The sequence below is a fragment of the Citrus clementina genome, unplaced genomic scaffold (assembly GCF_000493195.1).
Source record: "Citrus clementina cultivar Clemenules unplaced genomic scaffold, Citrus_clementina_v1.0 scaffold_5, whole genome shotgun sequence".
Classification (NCBI taxonomy): domain Eukaryota; kingdom Viridiplantae; phylum Streptophyta; class Magnoliopsida; order Sapindales; family Rutaceae; genus Citrus; species Citrus x clementina.
The window spans coordinates 1,833,639-1,857,760 of NW_006262201.1; the positions used below are offsets into that span (position 1 = coordinate 1,833,639).

The 24,122-nt window shown below is 40.9% G+C and overlaps 1 pseudogene; it reads right to left on the minus strand.

The window, feature by feature from the left end:
* Positions 1 to 699: 699 nt before the first annotated feature.
* Positions 700 to 24,122, minus strand: part of LOC18040516 — a 49,300-nt pseudogene continuing 25,877 nt past the window's right edge.

Sequence of the window (24,122 nt, forward strand, 5' to 3'; positions counted from 1 at the left end):
CCACACAACTACACCAAAGTCTTAAATTTTTTTTTTAAAGTCTTTTATATTTTTTTTGTTTTCTCTCAAACACTTTGTATATTACATAATAGTTATTTGAGTCCATTTTTAGTTCTACTCAATTGAAGTATATAGAATTTTCTTTTTAATTAAATATATATGATTTAAACTTTCAAAAATTTGTAAAACAATATCAATAATAGGAAGTCTGTAGAAGAAACTAACTATTTTTTAATAAAAAAGAAACTGCAATTTTAAAAAAGAGTTTTTGAAAAATTAAAATAAGTTTTGACAGAAAGGGGGGCTTGAGAAAAAAAAATTACAAGGTGCTATTAGTCCCACTCTTCAAGCAAAGATACACAGACCTTTTCTCCTCCGAATAAATTTTGCGGTGAATTTTTATTGTTGGCTAATAACGTTGATATGAGTGTGAATATAAAAAGGAGAAAACTTATAATAAAGGATTATATGAACTATGTTTTAAAGAGAAACATATACGAGCTAGTGAGATAAATTGAAGAGGTTACGTATCATCAATCTAGTTACTTCAGAAAATATGGCCCAATGTCTTCAGATGGGTTAGTGTTACTGTGTTAGTGTGTTACTAAGAAATAGGCCGAAGTTGTAAAAATAAAAAATAAAAATAGTAGTTTTTCATATTAAAAGAGAACAGTTATTTCACAGACCACATGAATATCTCTATGGGGTTGATGCTTTCATTTCTACAACTTCCTTTAGTTTTCTCCCCAGTGCAAACGCCAGAGGAGGTGGAACAGCATTTCCAATCTGCCGATGATGTGTTGGATGTCACCAACAAATTTATAGCTATCGGAGAAACCCTGCGGGAATCAAGAGAGCAGGGTAACATGACAGCAGAAACAGTTGGCAAAATTTATCTTGTTTGATTCAATAATTAGCTTGTCAAGTTAAAAGTGTCACCGGTGCTGCATGAAAATTATTTTTTGTCATTCTGGTTTTTCATCATTCCAACTAACTGCAGATTTTTACATATATAGCCAAAAAGACTTACTTGTGATCGAGCACACTCACGAACTGTGATTATTCTATCCTGATTTGGGTGAAAACAGGTTCCGACCATACCCATCGGATGAGGATCAGTAACGGAGGTTGGAAAATTTCCTTCCCAGTCCAACCTTCCGAACAAACCCTTCCATTGATTGTGCTTTTCAGCTGTATTGGGTAAGCACCAGGGTATTAAATCTACAACCTATCTGTTAGACAATCGAACCTGGAGGGGGAATTTGAAAAGGAAAATGTTTAAAACCAAAGCAATTATGAAATGATAATTTCAGTTAGATCTAAAAGAAAAACTATACACCTTCTCACTAGGAAGAACACGCCAATCGGAACCAGGCTGTTTTGGGATCTTTTGACACCTAATAAGGTTCAGCTCACTCATTGCCTTTGATATATGATCATTTAAGACCAGCATATCTCCTCTGATTTTCTTTTGAAACCATAACACAGGTTCACTTTTATACTGCGCGGTAGGAAAATACAAGAAACAAGACCTTTGGTAGAAGGAACAACAATAAAGATAAAATGAGCATCACAGACAGGTGAAGAAAATCCCACTTCCATGGTTGTTACAGAAGCCCCATTGCCAACAGCTGGGAGGTCTCCAATTGTATCTCTAACTGTTATTGCACGAAAAGGAGCACCATTTGCTGTGCTTCGAACAGCAGCATAATGGGAATTTCTAGCTAACTTGACCTTTAGCTCAGGGCCAGTGAACACATGCATTGGCGCGGGCCATTCTGGAAGGGTTTCCTCAGGTGATGCTTCCTATATGAATGCACGTTTATGTTGGGAAAATATGCTCTTTAAAAGCATATGTATTTATTTAATTGTAATAAACAATTTTTCTGATTAATAAAATAAATGAGGTATTTTATTCAAATATCTTAATTACATTAATATTTGTATTAAAGTGCATTTAATCATATTATATGTATTTATGTGATCACCATGTGGATTCATAGAAGACATAAATACAAGTTATCTTATGATTAAATAAATTTAGTTCGTAGTTGATAAATAAAGTTGGGCACTTTATTTAGGTATAGACTGTAATAAATTCATTAAATGATTTGTCTTAATCATGTATGAATTTATTGATGTAGTACGACTACATTGAACAGGATCACATATGAGATTTAATTAACTTTGTAATAACTGTCAGACTTATTAAATCTCATAGGCGTTGATTTTACTGTAATCTTAATCTTGAGTTAATTATGATTTCATGATTGTGATTGTTATTTCATTTGAGTTACCAATGGGCACAACACATCCTTGTGGTCAAGATTACCCGGTATCTTGGTGGGAGCAATTATGAGTATTGGAGTTATGGATTAACAATATAGAATTTGTACAACACATCTCTTGATAGGTTTTCGGTACTTGATCATAGAATTCTCTGGCCAGAGTGTGTCAACATATTTAGTATGTTGAAAATGATCATTAGAGAAAACCAGTAAGGATCAAGGAATAAGATGTTATTAAATTGATTGGACAGTTGAGATATCAATTTAATTAACGATGTGGTACAAAGGATTGTGCAGTAAAGAAATCAATGTGGCTTAGGACGAATTATTATTTGAACATACAATTATGGAAGTCAGTTCCAATCTTTTAGTGGAGTAGATTTGGAATTAAATAATTTGGCTAGTTTAATTACAGGCCTAATTATTGTAGCCACTATTGTATGTTCCCAAATGATCCCCGGGTTAGCTCATTTAATTGATTGCACCACTACTGGACTAATAAGCAAGATAACTAGCTATTTGGGTCAAAAGCCTAAATATATCATTTAGTGGGAGGCTCCATTTAATAAGCTTATGTATAAGGGGCCTCATGTTATTTTACATGGTGGGTCCCCTACAAAATAAAAAGGAACGTGAGTTTTATTTTGGGCATTATTTGGAGCCTAGGATTTTCACTAAAGGGAGATATATAAGGCTTATTTTCTCTAAAAAAAAAAAAAAGACAAGCCACTTTATACAAATCAGAGAATAAGATTTTTCTCTCTATTGTTGAGAGAAAAATTTTCTCGTGCTAGTTGCTTTGGTAGTGATAAAGGCGCCCACACGTCAAGTGCAGATCGAACCTGAGTCATAACCTGGAAGATCATTGGTGACAGTTCGTGATCTAACAAGCGTGGTGGTGACGGATCGTGATCTAACAGGAGTGGTGGTGGCAGATCGTGATCTAGGAGCCTAAATCACTTCAGTGGAAAAGCCAACTCGGATTTTCAAGGTACGATTTCTAGAATACGAATTCTTATATTTTATATGAGAGCGATCTTCAAAAGGTTTTATAAAAATTAAAAAACCTAATTTTTCCCCACAGTTTACGAGACTGAGACATGCCATATGCCCTTGCTTGCAGGACACCAAATCTCACCTACAACAACAAATTAGATGAATAATTTATATAAGCTACATGATACTTTCACAATTTTCCGATTAAATTGACTAATTAAATGGAGAAACAAATTTAGGGAATTTTGATAGGCACCCCTCTATCAAGTTATGAGTAAATCAAAAATGGTATCTACCTGATAACCCATCTGAAGGAGAGAAGCCAGAGTTAAGCGAAATGTTTGCCCTTTGTTAAATGATGTAAAGTTCCTTACATTCTCCAGAAGGAAAAATCTGGGGCGGAAATAATCAGCAAAAGACAACGATGCTAAGATCATTTCACATTGAACTTTGCTCCAAGAGCCTTGATTAAACCTATTCATTCCAGAAAATCCCTGGAAATAACAAAGAACCAATAGCTAAACTTTATAGGTCTATTGTACACAATTACTGTTAGAATTGCTTACAAAATAAATCCTAGAAGTAGGCTGGAGGATAGATCGATGTACCTGACAAGGAGGCCCTCCACTGATGAAATCCACTTGTCTTGGCTGAGGCAAATTCTTAATTGTCTCTGTTTGTGGGATATGCTTCGACGAAGACCAACAGTGATGAGCAGACATCTGGTAGCAGGGTTCCTCGAATAGGTATATCTTCTAAGAGTCTAGTAGCCGGGGGGGCAGGAGCAGGAATATCCTACTCGTCCGCGAGTACGTCATCTACGAGGCCAATCTCCTGCTGGAAGCATAAAGCCATTCCTATTAAGGGTTGAGTCGAGGAGTCCCAGTTAACGACAGTTGGCGAGACATGCTCGCCAGTCCAAGAATCAAGGCACGAAGGCCACGCAACCACCCACGACTACAGAAATGAGGCATCCACTTTCGAGAGGTAGGAGGATAACGAGCGCGAATGGAGGGAAGGCCTGAGTTCAGGAGGGGCCTATAAAAAGGTAGCCAACGAAGGTAAAAGGGTTAGAATTTTTTAGATTAGAACTGAGAAAAAAAGAGAGAGCTCTACAGAATTGATACGCCATAAGATTTGTGGCTAGCATTTCCAGGAACACAAAAACCTTCATTTCTGACTTGAGCGTCGGAGGGTTTACACCGGGAAAACAACCGGCGTGCTCTGACCTGATTCTGTGTACGCAGGGACTTCTGGAGAAGAAGCCTTACGAGGAGATATCCTTATCGTAATAGAGTTGATCGAGCAGAGATCCTGGTCGTGGTAGGAAGGGTAACCAGAATCTCGCATCAACATTTTGGCACCGTCCGTGGGGATCAGATCAAAAAGCTTCTGTTGACAGCAAGAAGAGGAGCAAAGCAAGTGGAAAAACAATGGAGGCGGGAGGAAGTAGTGCACAAGGGGGTGATACGAGGCTTAACGATTCCGTGACGCTGAGGGAGATAACCAGTGAAGCACGGGAAAAAGTCATGTTTGACCGGATGGAACGAATGGAAAAACAGATGGAAACCCTAACAACCATCCTGCATGAGCTGCGGAGTGAATGAATGGGAACCCAGGAGGAAAGGTGAGAGGTGGTGGAGTGGCACCAGGTCACGATAGTACGAGGAGAAGTCAAACCACCAGGAGATTTGGAGGTGAGAGAGGTAACTTATCTCTGCGGGGAGAAATTCATAGAGAGGAAGAGCAATCCCCAGCAAGACAGATTTTTGATGAGGACGACGGGGTGGCGAATGCCGAGGAAACAGAGCTCAGGCAACACTTACATGATGTAGAACAAGAGCGGGATCAAGTTGCAACACGTGACCCTGGTCGCGCAGTGCAGCTGGAGGAGGAAGTGCGCAGACTAGTGCAGGTAATTGATGACATGCAAGGAAGGAGCAGAGCTCCTGGTTGGAGGATAATGCTGGACGGAGAATCACCGCTCGTGGCAGAAATCATGAGGGTAGTCATTCCAAGAGATTTTCGCCTCTCAGACCTTAGATATTCGGGACGAACTGATCCGTTGGTGCACATAGAGCGCTTCAACGATATAACCGGGGTGTAAGGATTATGTCAAGCCTAAAGGTGCATGGTGTTCCCACTATCCCTAGAGGGACACGCACGGGAGTGGTACAGAAAACTTCCTCGGGGGAGCATTAAAACTTTCGAGCAGATGTGCAAGGAATTTGTAGAGCAGTTTCGTGGGGCAATGGCACCAGAAGATGACATGATGGAGTTGAAAAGCATGAAGCAGGGGGAGCAAGAAACCCTTCAGAAATTCATCAAGAGGTTCCATCGTGCTGTCCTCGATTTGGGAGCCTTTAACCATCCTCAGGCAATAAGGGGATTGAAAGAATGGGTGAAAATAGAAAGGCTGTGGTACAACTTGAGAAGCCCTGTTATTCAGACGTATGCAGCCACATACGAGCAAGCTAAGAGGGTCATAGAGATTGAGGAAGAAAAGGCAGCACAAATTAAGACAGACTAGCTAGAAGGGCTGGGAAAGAAAGATAAGAGAGCATTACCAGGGAATGGGCCGATCAGGAGGAGGGACCACCAGGCCTCAGGTAGTGGTGCAGGAGGTTGGGTAACCACTTACCAGCCTCATCAAAGGCTATCACAGTGTCAGTATAGCAGGGTGCAACCTCCTCGCTCACCAGCTAGGGAGCCTTGGAGAAGGCATGACTCGGCATATGGTGGTCTTCATCCACACTCCGACGGTAGTAGAGGGAGTAGACCAGAAGCGCTGCCACTGCCTCCAACTCAGAACGGTGCTAATAGAGAAAAGGCAGTGCACATGATCGACCAAAACCAGGACTATGGGCAGTATACTTCCTTGAAGTTGCTCCTGGACGAGGTGTACGAGGCCATAAAGGACTGGGGACTACTGTACCTTCCTACCCTAATAACAAAGCTACCCAGCAGGAAAGATAGGGGACGCTATTGTAAGTTCCATGGCACTCATGGCCATACTACTACAGAATGCAGAGATTTTAAGACCCAGGTTGAAGATTTGGTGAGAAATCGGTACCTGGACGAGTTTATAGATGGGACTTTCCCAATGGTGGCCTCGACATGTGAAGGGGAGCAGAGTGACAGAAACTTGAGGCGCGAGAAGCCTACAGTAAGGGTGATAGCTGGGGGCCCAACATTGGCCGAAGATTCCAACAGATCGAGGAAGAATTATGCTAGATACGCCATGACTAGTAAAGAGGTATTCCTTAACACCCCAGCAGCCAAACGAGTAAGAGTCAGGTAAGTGTCAATCATGTAGATAGATGAGGATGAAGAAGGGATTCTATACCCCCACGAGGATGCCTTAGTTATCAAGGCCACTGTTGCTAGCAAGAAATTTAACCGGATACTGGTTGACACATGGAGCTCAGTTGATGTGTTGTTTAAGTCAATTGTGGAGGAGATGGGAATAACAGACTTGAAGTTGGCGTACACCAATACCTCCTTGAAGGGGTTTGGAGGAGGAAAGCTGGTCCCTCTGGGCGTGGTCGAGCTACTTATCACGATTGGGAGCTCCCCAACAAAAAGGACTATGATATTGGACTTTGTGGTGGTGGATGAAGAAGGTCATTACAAGATAATCCTAGGTCGACCATTTCTGAGGATGAGCAAAGTGGTACCGTCCAACCATTATCTAGCTCTCAAGTACTAGGTGAATGGGGTAGTTACAGTGGTACGAAGAGACTAGAGAATCGCACGAAGCTGTTACTCCTTGGCAGTAAGGGAAGCAATGCAGATTACATCCTTTGATACTTGAGTAGAGACCAAAATTGGCAGACAGGAGCCCGTAGAGGAACTAGAGACAGTAAGCTTGTAGCAGGATGACCCTGGAAAAACAGTCCGAATCGGGTCGAGACTTAAAGATGAGCAGAAGCAGGAGCCGGTCCATTACTTACGAGCACATGCAAATGTGTTTGCTTGGACACACGAAGACATGCTGGGAATCGACCCTGAGGTCGCATGCCATAGGTTGGCAATAAAAAAGGGTGCTCGGGCAATAAGGCAGAAAAGAAGATGCTTCAACCAGGAGAGATATGAGGCTATAAACGGTGAAGTGGAGAAACTCTTGAAGGCAGGGTTTATTCGGGAAGTCAACTATCCGGAGTGGATATCGAATGTGGTATTAGTAAAAAAGGCCAATGGCAAGTGGAGGATGTGTGTGGATTTCACGGATCTCAATAAGGCATGCCCGAAAGACAGCTTTCCCTTACCAAAGATCGACCAGCTTGTAGACTCAACAGCTGGACATGGCCTGCTCAGCTTCATGGACGCGTTTTCGGGATACAACCAAATCCCCATGTTCGAGCAGGATGAGGAGAGCACGGCATTTATTACTAACCAGGGTCTGTTCTGTTACAGGGTAATGCCGTTTGGTCTTAAAAATGTGGGGGCCACATACCAGAGACTGGTGAACAAAGTCTTTAAGCCGTTGATTGGGAGAACAATGGAGATGTACGTGGAAGACATGATAACTAAGTCGAAAATCCCGAAGGAACATGTCGAGCACCTTGAGGAGACATTCGCGCTTTTGAGGAAGTACAAGATGAAGCTCAACCCGGAAAAGTGTGCTTTTGGGGTCGAGTTAGGGAAATTCCTCGGATTCATGGTGAGTCATAGGGGGATCGAGGGAAATCCCGAGAAGATCTAGGCGATCGTTCAGATGAGGTCTCCTCGTAACCTGAAGGAGATGCAGAGCCTTACGGGGAGGCTGGCAACATTGAGCCGATTCATATCCAAAGCTACAGATAAGTGTCAGACATTCTTTCAAGTGATAAGGAGAGGGAAGAAAACAGAATGGACCCCAGAATACGAAGAGGCCTTTCAGAGCTTGAAGCAATACTTGCAGCAAGCACCCCTACTGTCCACACCAAGGGATGGGGACAAGTTATCATTGTATTTGGCGGTATCAGATCGTGCCACAAGTTATGTTCTGGTGAGAGAGGAAGAAGGGGTTCAGTATCCGATATACTACACCAGCAAGGCCCTGCTCGACGCTGAGACCCGACACCCACCGTTGGAGAAATGGGCACTCGCTCTTGTGGTCGCTGCTCGAAAGCTGAGACCGTACTTTCAAGCATTCCCCGTCTCGATAATAACAAACCAGCCGTTGAGTTAAACCCTACACAAGCCGGATGCCTCTGGTCGGCTCGTGAAGTGGGCTATAGAGCTGAGCTAGTTCGACATTGATTACAAACCCCGAGCAGCGATAAGGCGCAAGCAATGGCCGATTTCGTAGTAGAGTTTGCAGAGCCTGAAATATGTTTGGACCAGCTGGATATTGCTACAAACAGCAGCGAAGCCTGAGTATGGCAGATGTCTGTAGATGGGTCATCAGGGGAGCAGGGATTAGGAGCAGGAATTGTCTTGGAAGGCCCAGAGGGGGAGGAGATCTCTTATGCTGTAAAGTTAGAATTCACAGCCACAAATAACCAGGTAGAGTACAAAGCCTTGATAGCAGGTTTGGAATTGGCTAAGGTTGTGAAAGCAGATAGAGTGAAGATCATAACTGATTCCCAGCTAGTTGCGAATCATGTCAGTGAAAGATTTTAACCGAGAGAGGAGAAGATGGAGTAGTACCTGAAGATAGTCAGGCAGATGATGGGGAAATTCGAAGCGGTAGAGGTGATACAAATCCCCAGGGAGCAGAATAGTCGAGCAGATATTTTGGCCAGGATGGCAGCAGTAGCGGATCCAAAAATACCGAAGTCGATCCCTCTGGAGGTGAAGTCCAGCCCGAGCATCGAGCAGAATCTGAAGGTGCTGAGGATAGAACAAAAATACTCGTGGATGGATCCGATAATTTCATACCTTAGAGACGGGGTATTACCACCAGACAAGCTGCGAGCTCAGAAGATTAGAGCCTAGGCCTCAAGATAAACGATGATTGATGGGGTGCTATATCGGCGAGGGTATACGCTACCGTTCCTTCGGTGTTTGGATGAGGACGACGCGGACTACATACTGAGAGAAATACATGAAGGAATTTGTGGAAACCATTCTGGTGGAAGGTCCCTAGCCCACAAGGTTCTAAGGCAGAGATATTTCTGGCCGACAATGCACTAGGATGCGCATGAGAAGACCAGGAATTGTGTAAGCTGCCAGAGTTTTGCAAGTTTCTCCAATCAACCACCAGAGAAGCTCACCTCAATGGACTCCCCTTGGCCATTTGCTCAATGGGGAATTGATCTGATCGGCCCGTTGCCAAAGGGACGAGGAGCAGTAACACATGCAATAGTTGCAATAGACTACTTCACAAAGTGGATAGAGGTAGAAGCCCTCAGCAGGATCACAAAGAAGAAGACAACAGACTTCGTATGGAGAAACCTGGTCTGTCGTTACGGGTCCCTTATGCCTTGATAACGGATGATGGCAGACAGTTTGATAACCATAACTTCAAGGATTTCTACCAGAACCTCGGGATAGAGTTGAAATATTGCTCGCCTGCTCACCCTTAGTCTAATGGACAAGTAGAAGCAGCCAACAAGACGATCAAGAGGCTTTTGAAAACCAGGCTTGGAGCAAAAAAGGGTGCATGGGTTGAAGAGCTATCAGGTGTTTTATGGGCATACAGGACAACCCACAAAACAGCAATAGGAGAAACACCATTCGCCTTGGCCTTCGGACATGAGGCGGTCGTACAAGCCGAGATAGGAACGACCACGCACCGGACAGATCATTTCGATGAGCAGGAGAACAACGAGCAGATGTGCCTGAATCTGGATTTGCTAACTGAGAAGAAGGACCAGACATCGAAGCGATCAGCCATTTACCAGCAGAGGGTAGCTCGGTATTATAACCAGATGGTGAATGTACGACAGTTCAAAGTCGGAGATTGGGTGCTGAGGAGAGTGAATTAGAACACCAAAGACCCGACTCAAGGAGTGCTTGGACCGAATTGGGAGGGGCCATATAGGGTCAAGCAGATAGTGGGACCCGGAGCTTACAAGCTGATTCGCACGGACGGCCACGAGGTGAAGTGCCCGTGGAACGCGGCACACCTTAGGAAATATTTCCAGTAAGACTTGTTCATGTTTTAAAGTTATTTCTGTTCGTGCTCGTTATCATTTATTTTATGTTAAAGCAATCTCATGTAAATCGAATTCAACAATAAATGAATCGATGAGGAATTTCAGTCAATTGTACCGCTAGAAATATTTCTAAGGCATGCAAAGGCTCACCAGGTCTCAAACCCTGTTTATGGCGAGACCAGAAGCCAAACGTGCCAAGATCTGCTCGACCACGCGAAGGCAAGCAGAATCCCAAGCATTGAAGAATTGTCTAAGGCATGCAAAGGCTCACCAAGTCTCAAAACCTATTTATGGCGAGACCAGAAGCCAAGCGTGCCAGGATCTGCTCGACCACGCGAAGGCGAGCAGACTCCCAAATATCGAAAAATTTCTAAGGCATGCAAAGGCTCACCAAGTCTCAAAGCCTGTTTATGGCGAGACCAGAAGCCAAGCGTGCCAGGATCTGCTCGACCACGCGAAGGCGAGCAGACTCCCAAATATCGAAAAATTTCTAAGGCATGCGAAGGCTTACTAGGTCTCAAAACCTGTTTATGGCGAGACCAAAAGCCAAGCGTGCCAGGATCTGCTCGACCACGCGAAGGCGAACAGAATCCCAAGCATTGAAGAATTGTCCAAGGCATGCAAAGGCTCACCAAGTCTCAAAGCCTGTTTATGGCAAGACCAGAAGCCACGCGTGCTAGGATCTGCTCAATCACGCGAAGGCGAGCAGACTCCCAAATATCGAAAAATTTCTAAGGCATGCAAAGGCTCACTAAGTCTCAAAGCCTGTTTATAGCGAGACCAGAAGCCAAGCGTGCCAAGATCTGCTCGACCATGCGAAGGCGAGCAGACTCCCAAATATCAAAAAATTTCTAAGGCATGCAAAGGCTCACCAAGTCTCAAAGTCTGACTATGGCAAGACCAGAAGCCAAGCGTACCAGGATCTGCCCGACCAAGCGAAGCCGAGCGGAATCCCAAGGCATGCAAAAAATTAAGTCCGAAAGCCAGTCATGTAGCAAGAACATATGAAAAGCTAGAACCTGCTCGACCCAGCGAAGGCGAGCAGACTCTCAAATGGAAAAATAACTCGTAAATACAACACGAGAAAGCAATCAAAAACATTTTTATTAATTTGTCAATAACTAGCAAAGTTGATAATATTCACACACATTGTTCATTACAACACAAGAAACATGTTTAAGAGGACAGCGGGTCAGTAAGTCGAGCACCATCAGTTGGCTGGACCACCTCAGGTGCAGGGGGTATCACCAGTTGCGTCCGGGGGGTGCTTGCCTCACCAACATCAGCAGGGATTGCACGAGGAGGAGAGTTTTCCTCCTCAACCAGAATTGGCTCCACCTCTTCGACATCCTCTTTTGCTGCCTCCTCGTCCATGTGTTGAGCAACACCAGCTGCAAGGTCATCCATCTTCAAATCAGGGTGCTGCTTCCCAAGGATGGCCATGATGCAACGATAGGAATGTCAGAGTCCCTGGTCGTATTGGTTGTCAGCCTCCTTCTCCAAGTTCTCGACCTGAACCCGGTGGGAATCGCGGAAAGATTCGCGCTGAGCCTCGTACATAATCTTCTGCCTTTGCAGATCCTCCTTGACCTTAGTCAGCTCGTTCTCGAGAGTAATGGTCTTTGCTTGAGCAAGAGATTCTTGTTCTATCAGCTTCAGATTCTCGAGATTCAGGTCTCCTGCTTTCTTCTCGGCATCGTCAGCTCGGGTCATTGCTGACTGAATGTCCTCCTTCATCTTCCGGTCATAACGGCCGACCTTGGCCTTATAGTAAGTGGTCATGCAGCTGAGATGGAAAGCGCTATACTGTATGGCCCCCACCAGCTCACCTAGGGTGCAGCCATCAAAGTCCTCCAAGTCCTTCTTGCTCACGAGTTTAGATAGCTCGTTGAGATAAGGGGCCAAGTGCTCTGCTCGGTTGTTAGATAAACGAGATTTAGGCCCGACCGGAGGAGAAGAGGAAGCAGGATCAGCGGCTGCTCCACTAGTTTCTTTGACTTTGGAATGAAGAGGAGGTAGAGTCTTCAAGGGAGGAACCTGCTGCACAATGTTCACCCGCTTCGCAGTGGGAGCGTCCTTGTTCTGGTCCCTCTTCGCAGTTTGAGGTCGAGGACGTTTCCGAGTCAGAGCTCCAATCACAGCATCCTCCATCTTATGGCCGGGGGGCACCAAACAAGACTCGAGTAGGTTATAAGCAGTTATTAGCTCTCGACTCAAGCAGAAATTGGCCAGTACAGCCTCGACCTGTTTGAGCTGGTTAGGTTTGAGTAGGAAGTGAACACCCCAAGAACCTGCAATACAAACAGACATTTGGTTAGAGACAAACCAGTAAAGCGAGAACAATTATGGATACAAGACATCTAAAGTGAGCAGGCAACCTGGGACCACGAAATGGGGTGGGACGCGATAATCCTTCCTGTCAATCTGTGCAACTTGACTCCAGGGACCGCCAGTAAAAAAGAACTTTTTCTTCCAATTCCCAACACCACCAGTAGGGAGGTCGGTTATGGGTTTCCTGGTCTTAGTACTTGATTGGAAGTAATACCAGCCAGCATCTTTGGGGCTACTTTTCAGCTGGTACAGATGCTTCACCTCATCAATTGTGGGCTCACTTTGGCAACATCTGTCCCACAATATGAATAGACCAGAGAGTACTCTCCACCCGCTGGGGTTCAGCTGACCAGGAGCTAGATTTAGCCCTTTAAGAATCTGGGCAAAGTAGGGTTGCAAGGGACACCTCAGTCCATACTTAAAACTCTCCAAAAATAAGGTAACATATCCCCTAGGAGGCCGGCTAGGGGTATCCTTCTTTCTTGGGATCTTAAGAGGTATTTCACCACGAATACTATACCTAAGCCGGAGGTCAGTGAGCGCGTCAAATGTGGTCATGCACGTAATATAATCAATAGCGTAATCCCGCGATAGGGCTCTACCCCCTACTGTACTCCGCCCTTCTGGTCGCGATATTCCCGATGAGGATACCTCACCAGAGTCACCCCCTCGATCCTCATTCAGGGTGTTTTCTGAGCCAAAAGATCCCTCCTCACTACTATTTCCACTCAAGGAGGCTGTTTGGGGGGACATCCTCCTAGAACTAGTCCCAACACTAGACCTAATGGGCTTCAAAGGGATCCCGGGGTCAAAAGTAAGATCGGTGAGCAGACTAGGCAGGAAGTCCAACTCATCGTCATCAACCTCAATGACTTTCTCTTTACCTTTCGACATTCCCTAAATTATAACCAGAGCACCACCACCAACCACTACCCAAGCAAAGCAAAGAGAAAAGAAATTATCTACAACTATCCAAGACCGAGAAAATAAGAGAAATACCTGAAGAAAGGGCTCGGTCAGAAAGAGACAGGGATGGAAGCCTTAATGCCGAAGTTCATTCGCCGGAGAGACAATAAGGGAGAAGATGACGAGTTCTCGTTTAGGGGTTTTGGGTTTTCCTACTGAGGAACAAATTCTTGGGATGCCAGCAATTAACGGCACATATCCCAAGAGTCTTACAACCGTAGGTTTGAAATTCAAATGGAGGGGTAGATTTCTGCCACATCACCTCATCCGCAATTAAATGCAACACGATTCTTGGCAGCCTTTTCCAATCCCGCGCGAGCCAGAACTGTCGAGTTTCTACTGTCGGCTCACTATGTTACCCAACACCAGAAACTGGGGGACCAGTGTTTGTGGGATATGCTTCGACGAAGACCAGCAGTGATGGTCAGACATCTGGTAGCAGGGTTCCTCGAACAGGTATATCTTGTAAGAGTCTGGTAGCCGGGGGGGCAGGAGCAGGAATATCCTGCTCGTCCGCGAGTACGTCATCCACGAGGCCAATCTCCTGCTGGAAGCATAAAGCCATTCCTGCTAAGGGTTGAGTCGAAAAGACCCGGTCAACGACAGTTGGCGAGACGTGCTCGCCAGTCCGAGAATCAAGGCACGAAGGCCACGCAACCACCCACGACTACAGAAATGGGGCATCCACTTTCAAGAGGTGGGAGAATAACGAGCGCGAATGGAGGGAAGGCCTGAGTTCAGGAGGGGCCTATAAAAAGGTAGCCAACGAAGGTAAAAGGGTTAGAATTTTTTAGATTAGAACTGAGAAAAGAAGAGAGAGCTCTACAGAATTGATACACCATAAGATTTGTGGCTAGCATTCCCAGGAACACAAAAACCTTCATTTCTAACTTGAGCGTCGGAGGGTTTATGCCGGGCAAACAACCGTCGTGCTCTGACCTGTTTCTATGTACGTAGGGACTTCTGGAGAAGAAGCCTTACGAGGAGAGATCCTGATGGTAATAGAGTTGATCGAGCAGAGATCCTGGTCATGGTAGGAAGGGTAACCAGAACCTCGCATCAATAGTCTCTTCATCAAGTTTTGCTGCTAGATCAGCAGCTTCAGGAGTTGAATTACAGTCATCAGTATCCCCACATGCTGACATGATAGCCCTGCATTTGATTCATTGATTTATTGAAGATATAAGAGTTGATTTCAAAGCAATTATCACCTAATCGAACACAAAGCCATGAGTTATTATACTTAAATGAAAGCAAACATCAACCTCAGGATCACATTGCAGTTGTTAATAAACACCAAAGCGTCTGGATGATTAACATTGAATGCTTCTCCTACTGATTGCTCATTCTCTATAGCCCAGTTGGTTATCGACAGTTCGACACACCTTTAGTTGCATATTTGTCAGTCACAATAGACCTAAATCGGTTTACTTGCTCACGGAACTTTGAAAGTTACCTGCTTGCTGTAGGCCATCAAATAAGCCACCACAACCTGCGAAATTATCTAATGTGGCTAAGCAATTCTTAGATATTCAGATTTTACTCCATTCAATAAAAAATGATATCTACTAGTTTAAAAAAAAACTAGTAGTATAAGACAAAGGAAAAAAAGAACACGTAAAATGTTTAGATTTTACTCCATTCAATAAAAAAAGAAATATTTAGATCGGTTCCTAGAGCATACTTACTTCTCTAATGTCAGAGTAGTATGCTTTCTCCTCTGATATGATGATGAGCTACGTAGACATAATCATGAACATGGCAGTAGATGGTACTCCGTTCCTTTGAGAGTGAACCATTTCTGTTCAAATTTACCTTGAAAACGTCCTTCTTCCTCTCGGTTTCCTTTATTTTACAAGAATGGCAAGCTCCTGTTCCAAGTCCCATGGTATCTTTTTGAAGCTTAAAGAAAGCACCTCTCTCAGGCCAGTACAAGCTTTTACAATAATATTCCATGGGGAATTGATCAATTCTTCTATCCTCTGCTCTTTCACGAACAATTTTGTCCTTGCAAGCATTAGTATTCCGATGTTGATGCCCCCAAAGAATCAATAAGATTTCAACTGCCACAACTTCTTTAACATCTTCCAGTTCAATTTCCAAGCAATCATTTGTCAAAAAAACCTCATTAGAATCTGCAGTTTTATTACAAGAAACGTTTCAGAGCCTCTTAGCATGTGTCTGCCATGAACCATCTTTCTTGAATCTGACTTTTCAAACATAAACTCTACAAAATATATTAAAGGCAAATGATCTGAATCTGCAGTTTCAACCAGCACGCAACCACCAACATTAACCACATTGCCACAAACAATGGCACGTTTGTAAAGAGACTCACTCAAACATGTTTTTCTTATTAACTCCCCATCCCATTTCGTAGCCTTCGAAGAGCAAGGTGGCTTAACACTTTTCGCAGATAAACAAAATTTCTCCATATTCTTATCAACTTGCATCTGTTCCACTTTAATGTCTTCGGGATATTCCTCACTATTTTCTCCATGTTCTGCATCGAGTTCTTCATCCACTTTCACTTCACGGCTATATGCCTCTTTGAATCTTCAGGCAAATAATTTGAGTAAAACTCTTCCCAAATCCTCTTTATCAATCTCGTGGTTGTTGCTTGCATTACCTTTTTTTTTATACTCTCATATTTGAATTTATTTCCTTCTTCAGCACCACATTTTTTTTCACTAAAGACCTGGTGTGGCGTCTTTCCTCCATTTTTTCAAAAAGACCAGACACAAATGCACACTTGCTGATCCTTTTACTAGGAAGCTCTGCAAATTGTTGGAGTATGATATGTCCATGAACCACCACATACCTTTCAACTTCTGTGGGATTGGAAGAAATATAAGCAGGATTAGTCTTACTGAACTTGGACACTTTTTTTATTACATCTACAAAACGAGAGTCGAGATGCTCAACTCTGATTGTCCAACATTGTAATGAGGGCAATAGCAAGCCTCGCAGTTTTTAGAACTGGTTTGTACCACGTTGCATACTGCTTTAATGGCCTTCCAAGCCTATACCTAAAAACAAAATCGCAAATTTGATAAGAACTAACACTGACAGAAGATAAAGAGGACAAAAAGGCAAGCTTAAGCACTAGTACCACCACCAAACCTCTTGGTAGTATATGGATATTGATGTATACCAGGAAATATCTGTCCGAACTGATATGGAAATGAACGAGTATCCAAATTCGATCATCCATTCCTGTATTGCACTCAAATATACTGGTAGTCCCCCAACATTCTCTGCCACAGATGAAGACTGATCAAAATTAGCATCAACACATAATCCACTTGAATCACCAGTTGTCATAATCCCAGATCCAAAGATGGTAATATCATTATCATCACATGGTTTCATTGGGAGGAGCTCTAAAGAAATCAACCGCGAATCTAAGTTGTGAAGTGACCAATTGTAAAGCATTCTTCGAGGAAGCTCGTCAGGATTAATTGCATCAAAGATTAAATACTCATCATTTTCCTCCTCATTGGGCTTGTAATATGCAGGCAGAGGATAGTCATCAACAATTTCATCCTCATTGATTTTACAGCAGAACTTGCTTGATGAAGCAACTCTCCTCTGAGTTTTATTATGTTTCGTTGATTGCCAATTCTCCTCTTCCTACAACAGCCTTGCCAATTTCATATCTTTATCTTCTTCACCTCCAGAAGCAGATGAACTAGACTGATTATTTTGCACTTCTTCACCAATTCTCATACCTGTATTTATGAGACTGCTGGATGCACTGGTTTCCAGAGTAATTAAACTCCCTTGCTTCTTAGTTTCATCCAGCAATGCAAGGAGCACAGGCAAGTTCTCAAAGATCTGATCATTTTTCTTGGATGTCTCATCTAAACCGATGAGTTGATTATATATGAATTCACCCTGTGAGATTATAAATTCCTTCATAGGTGTCCTGTGAGGAAAATTCTTGCTATCACTCATGGAACGAACAACTCCTGCAAGCAATTCATCGACAGTCTGATCAGGGTTCCCTCCACAAGTCCTTGAAAGTTTTATAGACCTCCACAGAGGCACAAGCCTTTTCATAGAAAAGGTTATATAGCATTTTATAACTATTAGCAGGTTTAACACAATTATAGTCTACAGTGACAGTTGAAATCCAAAATACCGGTGAGCCTTCCTCATATCCAGATATTGCCCAAGATTCAACTCGTCCGAAATCTTCACATCTAACACCTCTTTTATAACATCCCAAAACTAACACGTGTGGAGCACGTGAAGAAGGAGGTTACTTACAAATCATAATCCTTATTCATAAATTCCAAATTGAAATACCTCAAATTCTTATTCAATTATATCCACAAATTCAAACGTCCAACACTAAATAAGCTCTCACAAAACATAACAATAACAAAAGTCTCAAACTCTAAATTACAAGTTCATAACGAAAATAAACTAAATAGAAACATGAGTCTATTCCTTTTCTTATTCAAATGGCAAACGGAAATGAAAATTACTAACTCCAAAGCTAAGCGCACCTCTCAAAAGAAACTTAATATGCAAAAAGTAATGACGAGGGGTGAGCCGTCAACTCGGTAAGTAAAACCATTCCTAACACACTATGCCTATCGATACTAAAAATATTGCAAGCCTTCTTTTGTTTAAAACATATATCATAATCCATAAATTTCATAAAACGATATATCACGATAACATAACATAAATTCTTAATAATTTAGAAAATTCAAAAGCATATTTACTTACGAAGCAAATCATATAATATTAGGGATGTCAATGGGGCGGGTTCGGGTGGGGATCATGATCCCCGAACCCGAACCCGAACCCGATTTAGAAGCAATCCCCCGAACCCGCCCCATACCCGAAAAATTCTAATGGGGAATTGTTTGGGTATATCCCCGAAAATCCCCGAATTGAGCGGGGATTAAAACGGGGACCCGATCCCCATTTTTTAAATAAATATTTCAGTTTTCTTTTTTTTAAATAATAATAATTCTAACAACCTCCATATTTAGAAATAAAATTACAAATAATCAAATTTCATATTAGAAATAAAATTACAAGTGATCAAATTTTAACAACCTCCACATAAATAAAAACATAATAATTTTAAGCCTTCAACATAATTACAAATGATTAAATTTTATACGACAAATCAAAATAATTTTAAGTTTTCAACATAAACTTGTAGCCATCACCATTGATGCACATTCTAAGATTCTTCATAAACCTATCACAACATAAACAAAAAAAATTAATAAAAACATGTTTTAACAATTCAACTTAATAAATACTTGACAAGATAATATAAACTAAAACTATATACCTCTATAGCCTCTACATCTGTTTCAATCTCTAGCTCCTCATCAAGAATCTTGGCATATGCTGGAGAGGTCGATGCCACAACTACTTAAAAAATATAAATATAAATATCAAGTTAATTATTAGTTAATTTAAATAAATAAAAATACAAAAATTAAAATGCAAACTATATACCTCCACAAAGAGCACGTATCCAACTTTGACTACACATCAAAGCCTCTAATGTGCTTGGATGAAGTCTATTGCGATATGGGCTTACAAATCGACCGCCAGTGCTGAAAGCAGATTCAGAAGCAACAGTGGTAACTGGAATAGCCAAAATATCTCTTGCAATTTGAGACAATATAGGATAGTTACCACCATTCACCTTCCACCAAGCTAAAACATCAAATTCTTCCTCAACATTAAATGGTACTAACTTTTCACCCAAATAAGTGTCTAGTTCATCCTTTACTTCCTCATTACCAACATTAACAAAACTAGTAAACCCCAAAATCCATTCAGTTGAACCCTTATAGGAACCCGAACTCGGCATAGAATGCGAAGTACTTAAAGAACTAGAACTATATCCAGGAGAACTAGCAGCTGATGCATATCTAGCTTTGTACTCTTTCACTATACTTTGACAATCACCATACACTATCTGGACACGAGAAGTAGCATCATCCCCATAAATCATGGAAAAGTAATATTCAACCAACCTAATTTTGAACCTAGGATCAAAGATACATGCAATAGACAGTATTCCACTCATGTCATGCCAATACTTATCAAACTTTTCAATCATTTTCTGTGCCATGATTCTAAATTCATCATACCTAGGAGTTGAAACCCATTCATTCAGGCAAAATCTAATATCACACACATGGCGCAGAAATAGATTAGATGTTGGATAACTAGTACCAGAAAATAATGTTGTACAATCATAAAAACATTTCAAATTATTTTCTAAGGCACTAGCCAATTACCAATCATGCTCACTAGGCAAACACTTATATTGTCCATCAATATTCTTCAATCGACAAAAAACGTTCTTATAATGTAATGCAGAGCATATCATGAGATAAGTAGAATTCCACCTAGTTGGAAAATCTTGTACTAGTTTTCTACCAGAAGTAATGCCTAATTTACCTGCATTCTCATCAAATGTCGATTTCCTTTTAGTTGATCCTGACCAAAAAATAACACTCTCACGAATGTTTTCAATTAGATCACCAATCACACTTAAACCATCCTTTACAATCAAATTTAGAATGTGGGCACAACAACGAACATGAAGCTTTTGTCCACCCAAAATGAGATCATTTTTATCTAGTGCCAACAACATAAAATCAATCATACGATCATTAGTAGCAGCATTGTCAACAGTTATGGAGGATAACTTACGCTCAATGTTGAACTCCAATAACGAACCCATCAGCTTATCACAAAGCACTTGGCCTGTGTGAGAACCAGGCACTTCCAAAAAACTAAAAAAAAAAAAGATCATTAACAATTAAAAAAAAATCAGATTGATCACTAATAATTAAAAAAAATCAGATTGATCATTAACAATTAAAAAAAAATCAGATTGGTCACTAATAATTAAAAAAATCATAACAGTAAGAATTTTACCTCAAAAGTATGCTCCGTAATGCCCAAGCATCGTCAATAAAGTGTGCAGTGATTGCCATATATGCTTTTGTTTGATTTTCTGCAGTCCACATATCAGTTGTAATGGCAATTCTACCTTGAGTTTGCTCCAATACACTAAGATATTTGGCCCTTTCACACTCATACATGTCTAAAATCTCCTTCTTGATAGTATTTCGAGACACCTGCTTCCACAATTGATTCAAAGAAGACATAACATCCCTCAGACCCTGATGCTCTACAATGCTCAGAGGGTACTCATGCATGACAATAGCACGTGCCATTTTTCTCCTCGTAACATCAGGATCAAAATGAGTTTCTACTGCAGTCTTCCCTTTTTCACCAGCAGCTTTCTTTGCCAGTGGGAATTCTGTGGCCTCTATTTCCTTTTTCACTTGACATGTCTTCAAATGATCGTGCAAGTGCTTTGTTCCATCACTACTCCTTGCTACCAATGCATTTTTACAATAATTGCAGACAGCCTTATCAATCCTGTTAATTTTTTTCTTCTCGAAATGCTCCCACACAATTGACCTCAACCTTCCTTTTCGTCGCAACCCACCATGAGTAACACTAGCGGCTGATTCACCTTGAGTATGATTGCCTTCATCATCCATTAAGTGTGGTGTGGGCACAGAACTTGACATATTAAATGTTGAACCTACAATCAAGCCAATAAGCAAAATTTTAAAATGAAAATAAAACTAGCATTTTACTAGAAGCAAACAATTAAGAACTATGCAGATACAAAACATTAAATCTGATTTTACCATGTACTGGATTTAAAACCAACTAGTACTAAGATATTTAAAGATAAAATACAAATACTCGCTTATTCTTTGGCTGCAACGAACATTTACTAATTAAGCATCTATAATTTCTAGTTATATTTAATGGTTAATGATGCTTAATTGACTTACAGAATGCCAAAGGTAATATAAAAACTAAATTCTGGAAGTTATTAAATTTCTCCTAAAAAATATGACCTGAACTAAAAGCAAGAGCAAAATCTGTACCCCCAGATGTGAAAACCAATAATATTTCAGAAAGCAGGAGGGCTTTGGTTCTGAACAAACCCAAATCAGCAGAAGGGGCAGTGGGATCCCATAAAGAATGTCAAAGGAAATATTATTACCCAAGTTTGTCAATACCTCAATTTATTATTCTGCTCAACAAAAGTAAATTAATTAATTAAAATAATAAATAAAAAATGTCCTCTTGGATGTTTCAGCAAACTAAAATAGAACTAGTTAAATTCCTTCAGCTTCGAAACTAGCTAGCTAAAGGAAAATGTTAAGAATAATGCAAAAACAAGAATAAAAGAAAAGAAAAGCAAGCGGCCAAAAGAAAAGAAAAGCAAGCGGCCAATATGCAAGCAAGCAATTAAACCCTGGAAATTTAACACAGAGCTAAAAGAAAATCATGACTACCCAAGCTATAAACCAATTAAACCCTTAAAGTTTCAGTTGATAGCATAGGCAAACTAATAAAGCTAATATTACTGACAAACAAATTGCAGCCAGTATCCAAAGGAAGTGCTAAAAATGACAATCAAATGCAACTCAATGACTCATTACTGACAAACAAGCACGCATAGAGACACCCAAATCAATGAAACCAGATGCAATTCGAAATAAATAAACAAAGAAAGAAAAGTAGAAAAGGCAAAAACCTTGTTGCAAGAGAACCAACAGGTGCAGCTGAGTGTTGGTCGGTGACGACGAACGGTGGCGGCTGACCAGCTGTTAGCGATGACGGTAGCTCACGAACTGTTAGGGTTTCTTTTGGGGGAAAAAATTTGATTCGATGGCATTACAATTTCTAATTTCAAAGTTTAAAATATTAGATTTTTTTTTGTTTTTATTTTCGGGTTGAGTTAGGGGATCCAGAAAATCTCTAAACCCAAACCCAAAACGTTTTGGGGTTTTAGACCCATACCCAAATAGACCCGAATTTACTTTTAGACTTTTTTGGGGCCCCATACCCGCCCCAAATTAATCGGGGCCCCGCGGGTTTGGAGCCCCGTGGGTATTGTTGCCAACTCTATATAATACATATACAGAAAACAAAAGATTATCTCATGTCACATAGTGTCACCTATAGTCCCGGTGACCCGACCAGAAACAGAATCAGAATATCGTGTGCACACTCAGAACAGAAACCTAGTACTAGTCTAGACAGATATATCGTATATTACGATCAGAATCAGAATAAAAATAACTATGGACAATTAGTCAAAACATTAGGAATCCCATACAATCATCAATAATTGAAATCAAACATGGCTACAAAACATTCGTATCATATTCATAAAAGTCCATATCAATAATTTAGGCTTGCATAATATTTTAAAGATAAAATCATAAAAGGTTTTCATGTCATAAAATCATTTACATATTAAAAAGAATATAGGTTTGAAAACATTTACATAAAACTAATTTTGTTATCAAAATCAATTAATCCTTTAAGTAGTATAAAAATATTTATACTTATAATAATAATATCAAAATACTTATACATATCTAGTATACTAGGAATGAAGTTACTTACGAAAGCAAATCATATATCACATTCACAGAAAAACAAAAGGTTAGTTCATGTCACATAGTGTCACCTATAGTCCCGGTGACCCGGCCAGAAACAGAATCAGAATCAGAATATCATGTGCACACTCGGAACAGAAATCTAATACTGGTCTAGAACATACATATATCGTATTATACGATCAGAATCAGAATCAGAATAACTACAGACAATGAGCCAAAACATAATGACTTATACGTGGCACTTTGCACTATTTGTGGCACTTTGCGACGCTTTGGCCTTCAAGAAGTGGTCCCCATATAGTCCCAAGAGGTGACCCCCGTACAATCACAAAGAATTGAAAACATTCATAAGCACAAAAACATTCGCATCAGTTTCATAAATGTCCATAACAACAATTTAGGCTTGCAAAATATTTTATAAATAAAATCATAAAAGTAGGCATGTAACAAAATAACTTACATATTTAAAAAGCATTTATAAAACACTTTGTTCAAAAGAATTTAGGTTTGAAAACATTTTCATAAAACTAATTTTGTTATGAAAATCCATTAATTTTCTAAGTAGTATAAAAACATTTATACTTATAATAATAATATATTTATACATATTCAGTATACTAGGAATGAAGTTACTTACCTCGACTAAAAAATTTGAATTAACACGCCTCTAAACCTCTAAGTGCCGCAATCACCTCCAACACCAATTGCTTTGATTCTCTTCTAAATAAAGGCTTGAATCCTAGGGTTTGGGTAAGAGCGTAATGAGCAGCAGGGAAGAAAAGAAACGTCGTGGATTTAGGGTTATGGAAGGGGGAAAATATGAATTTATAGGGAGTCTTAAGTAACCCTATTGAATTTGAAAAAATAATCCTTTTCCAAAATTATCTCATAATTAACCCTTATTTATAATTTAATATCCCTTTTTAATAAGGGTTATAGGCCACGCATGATTCCTAATGAAA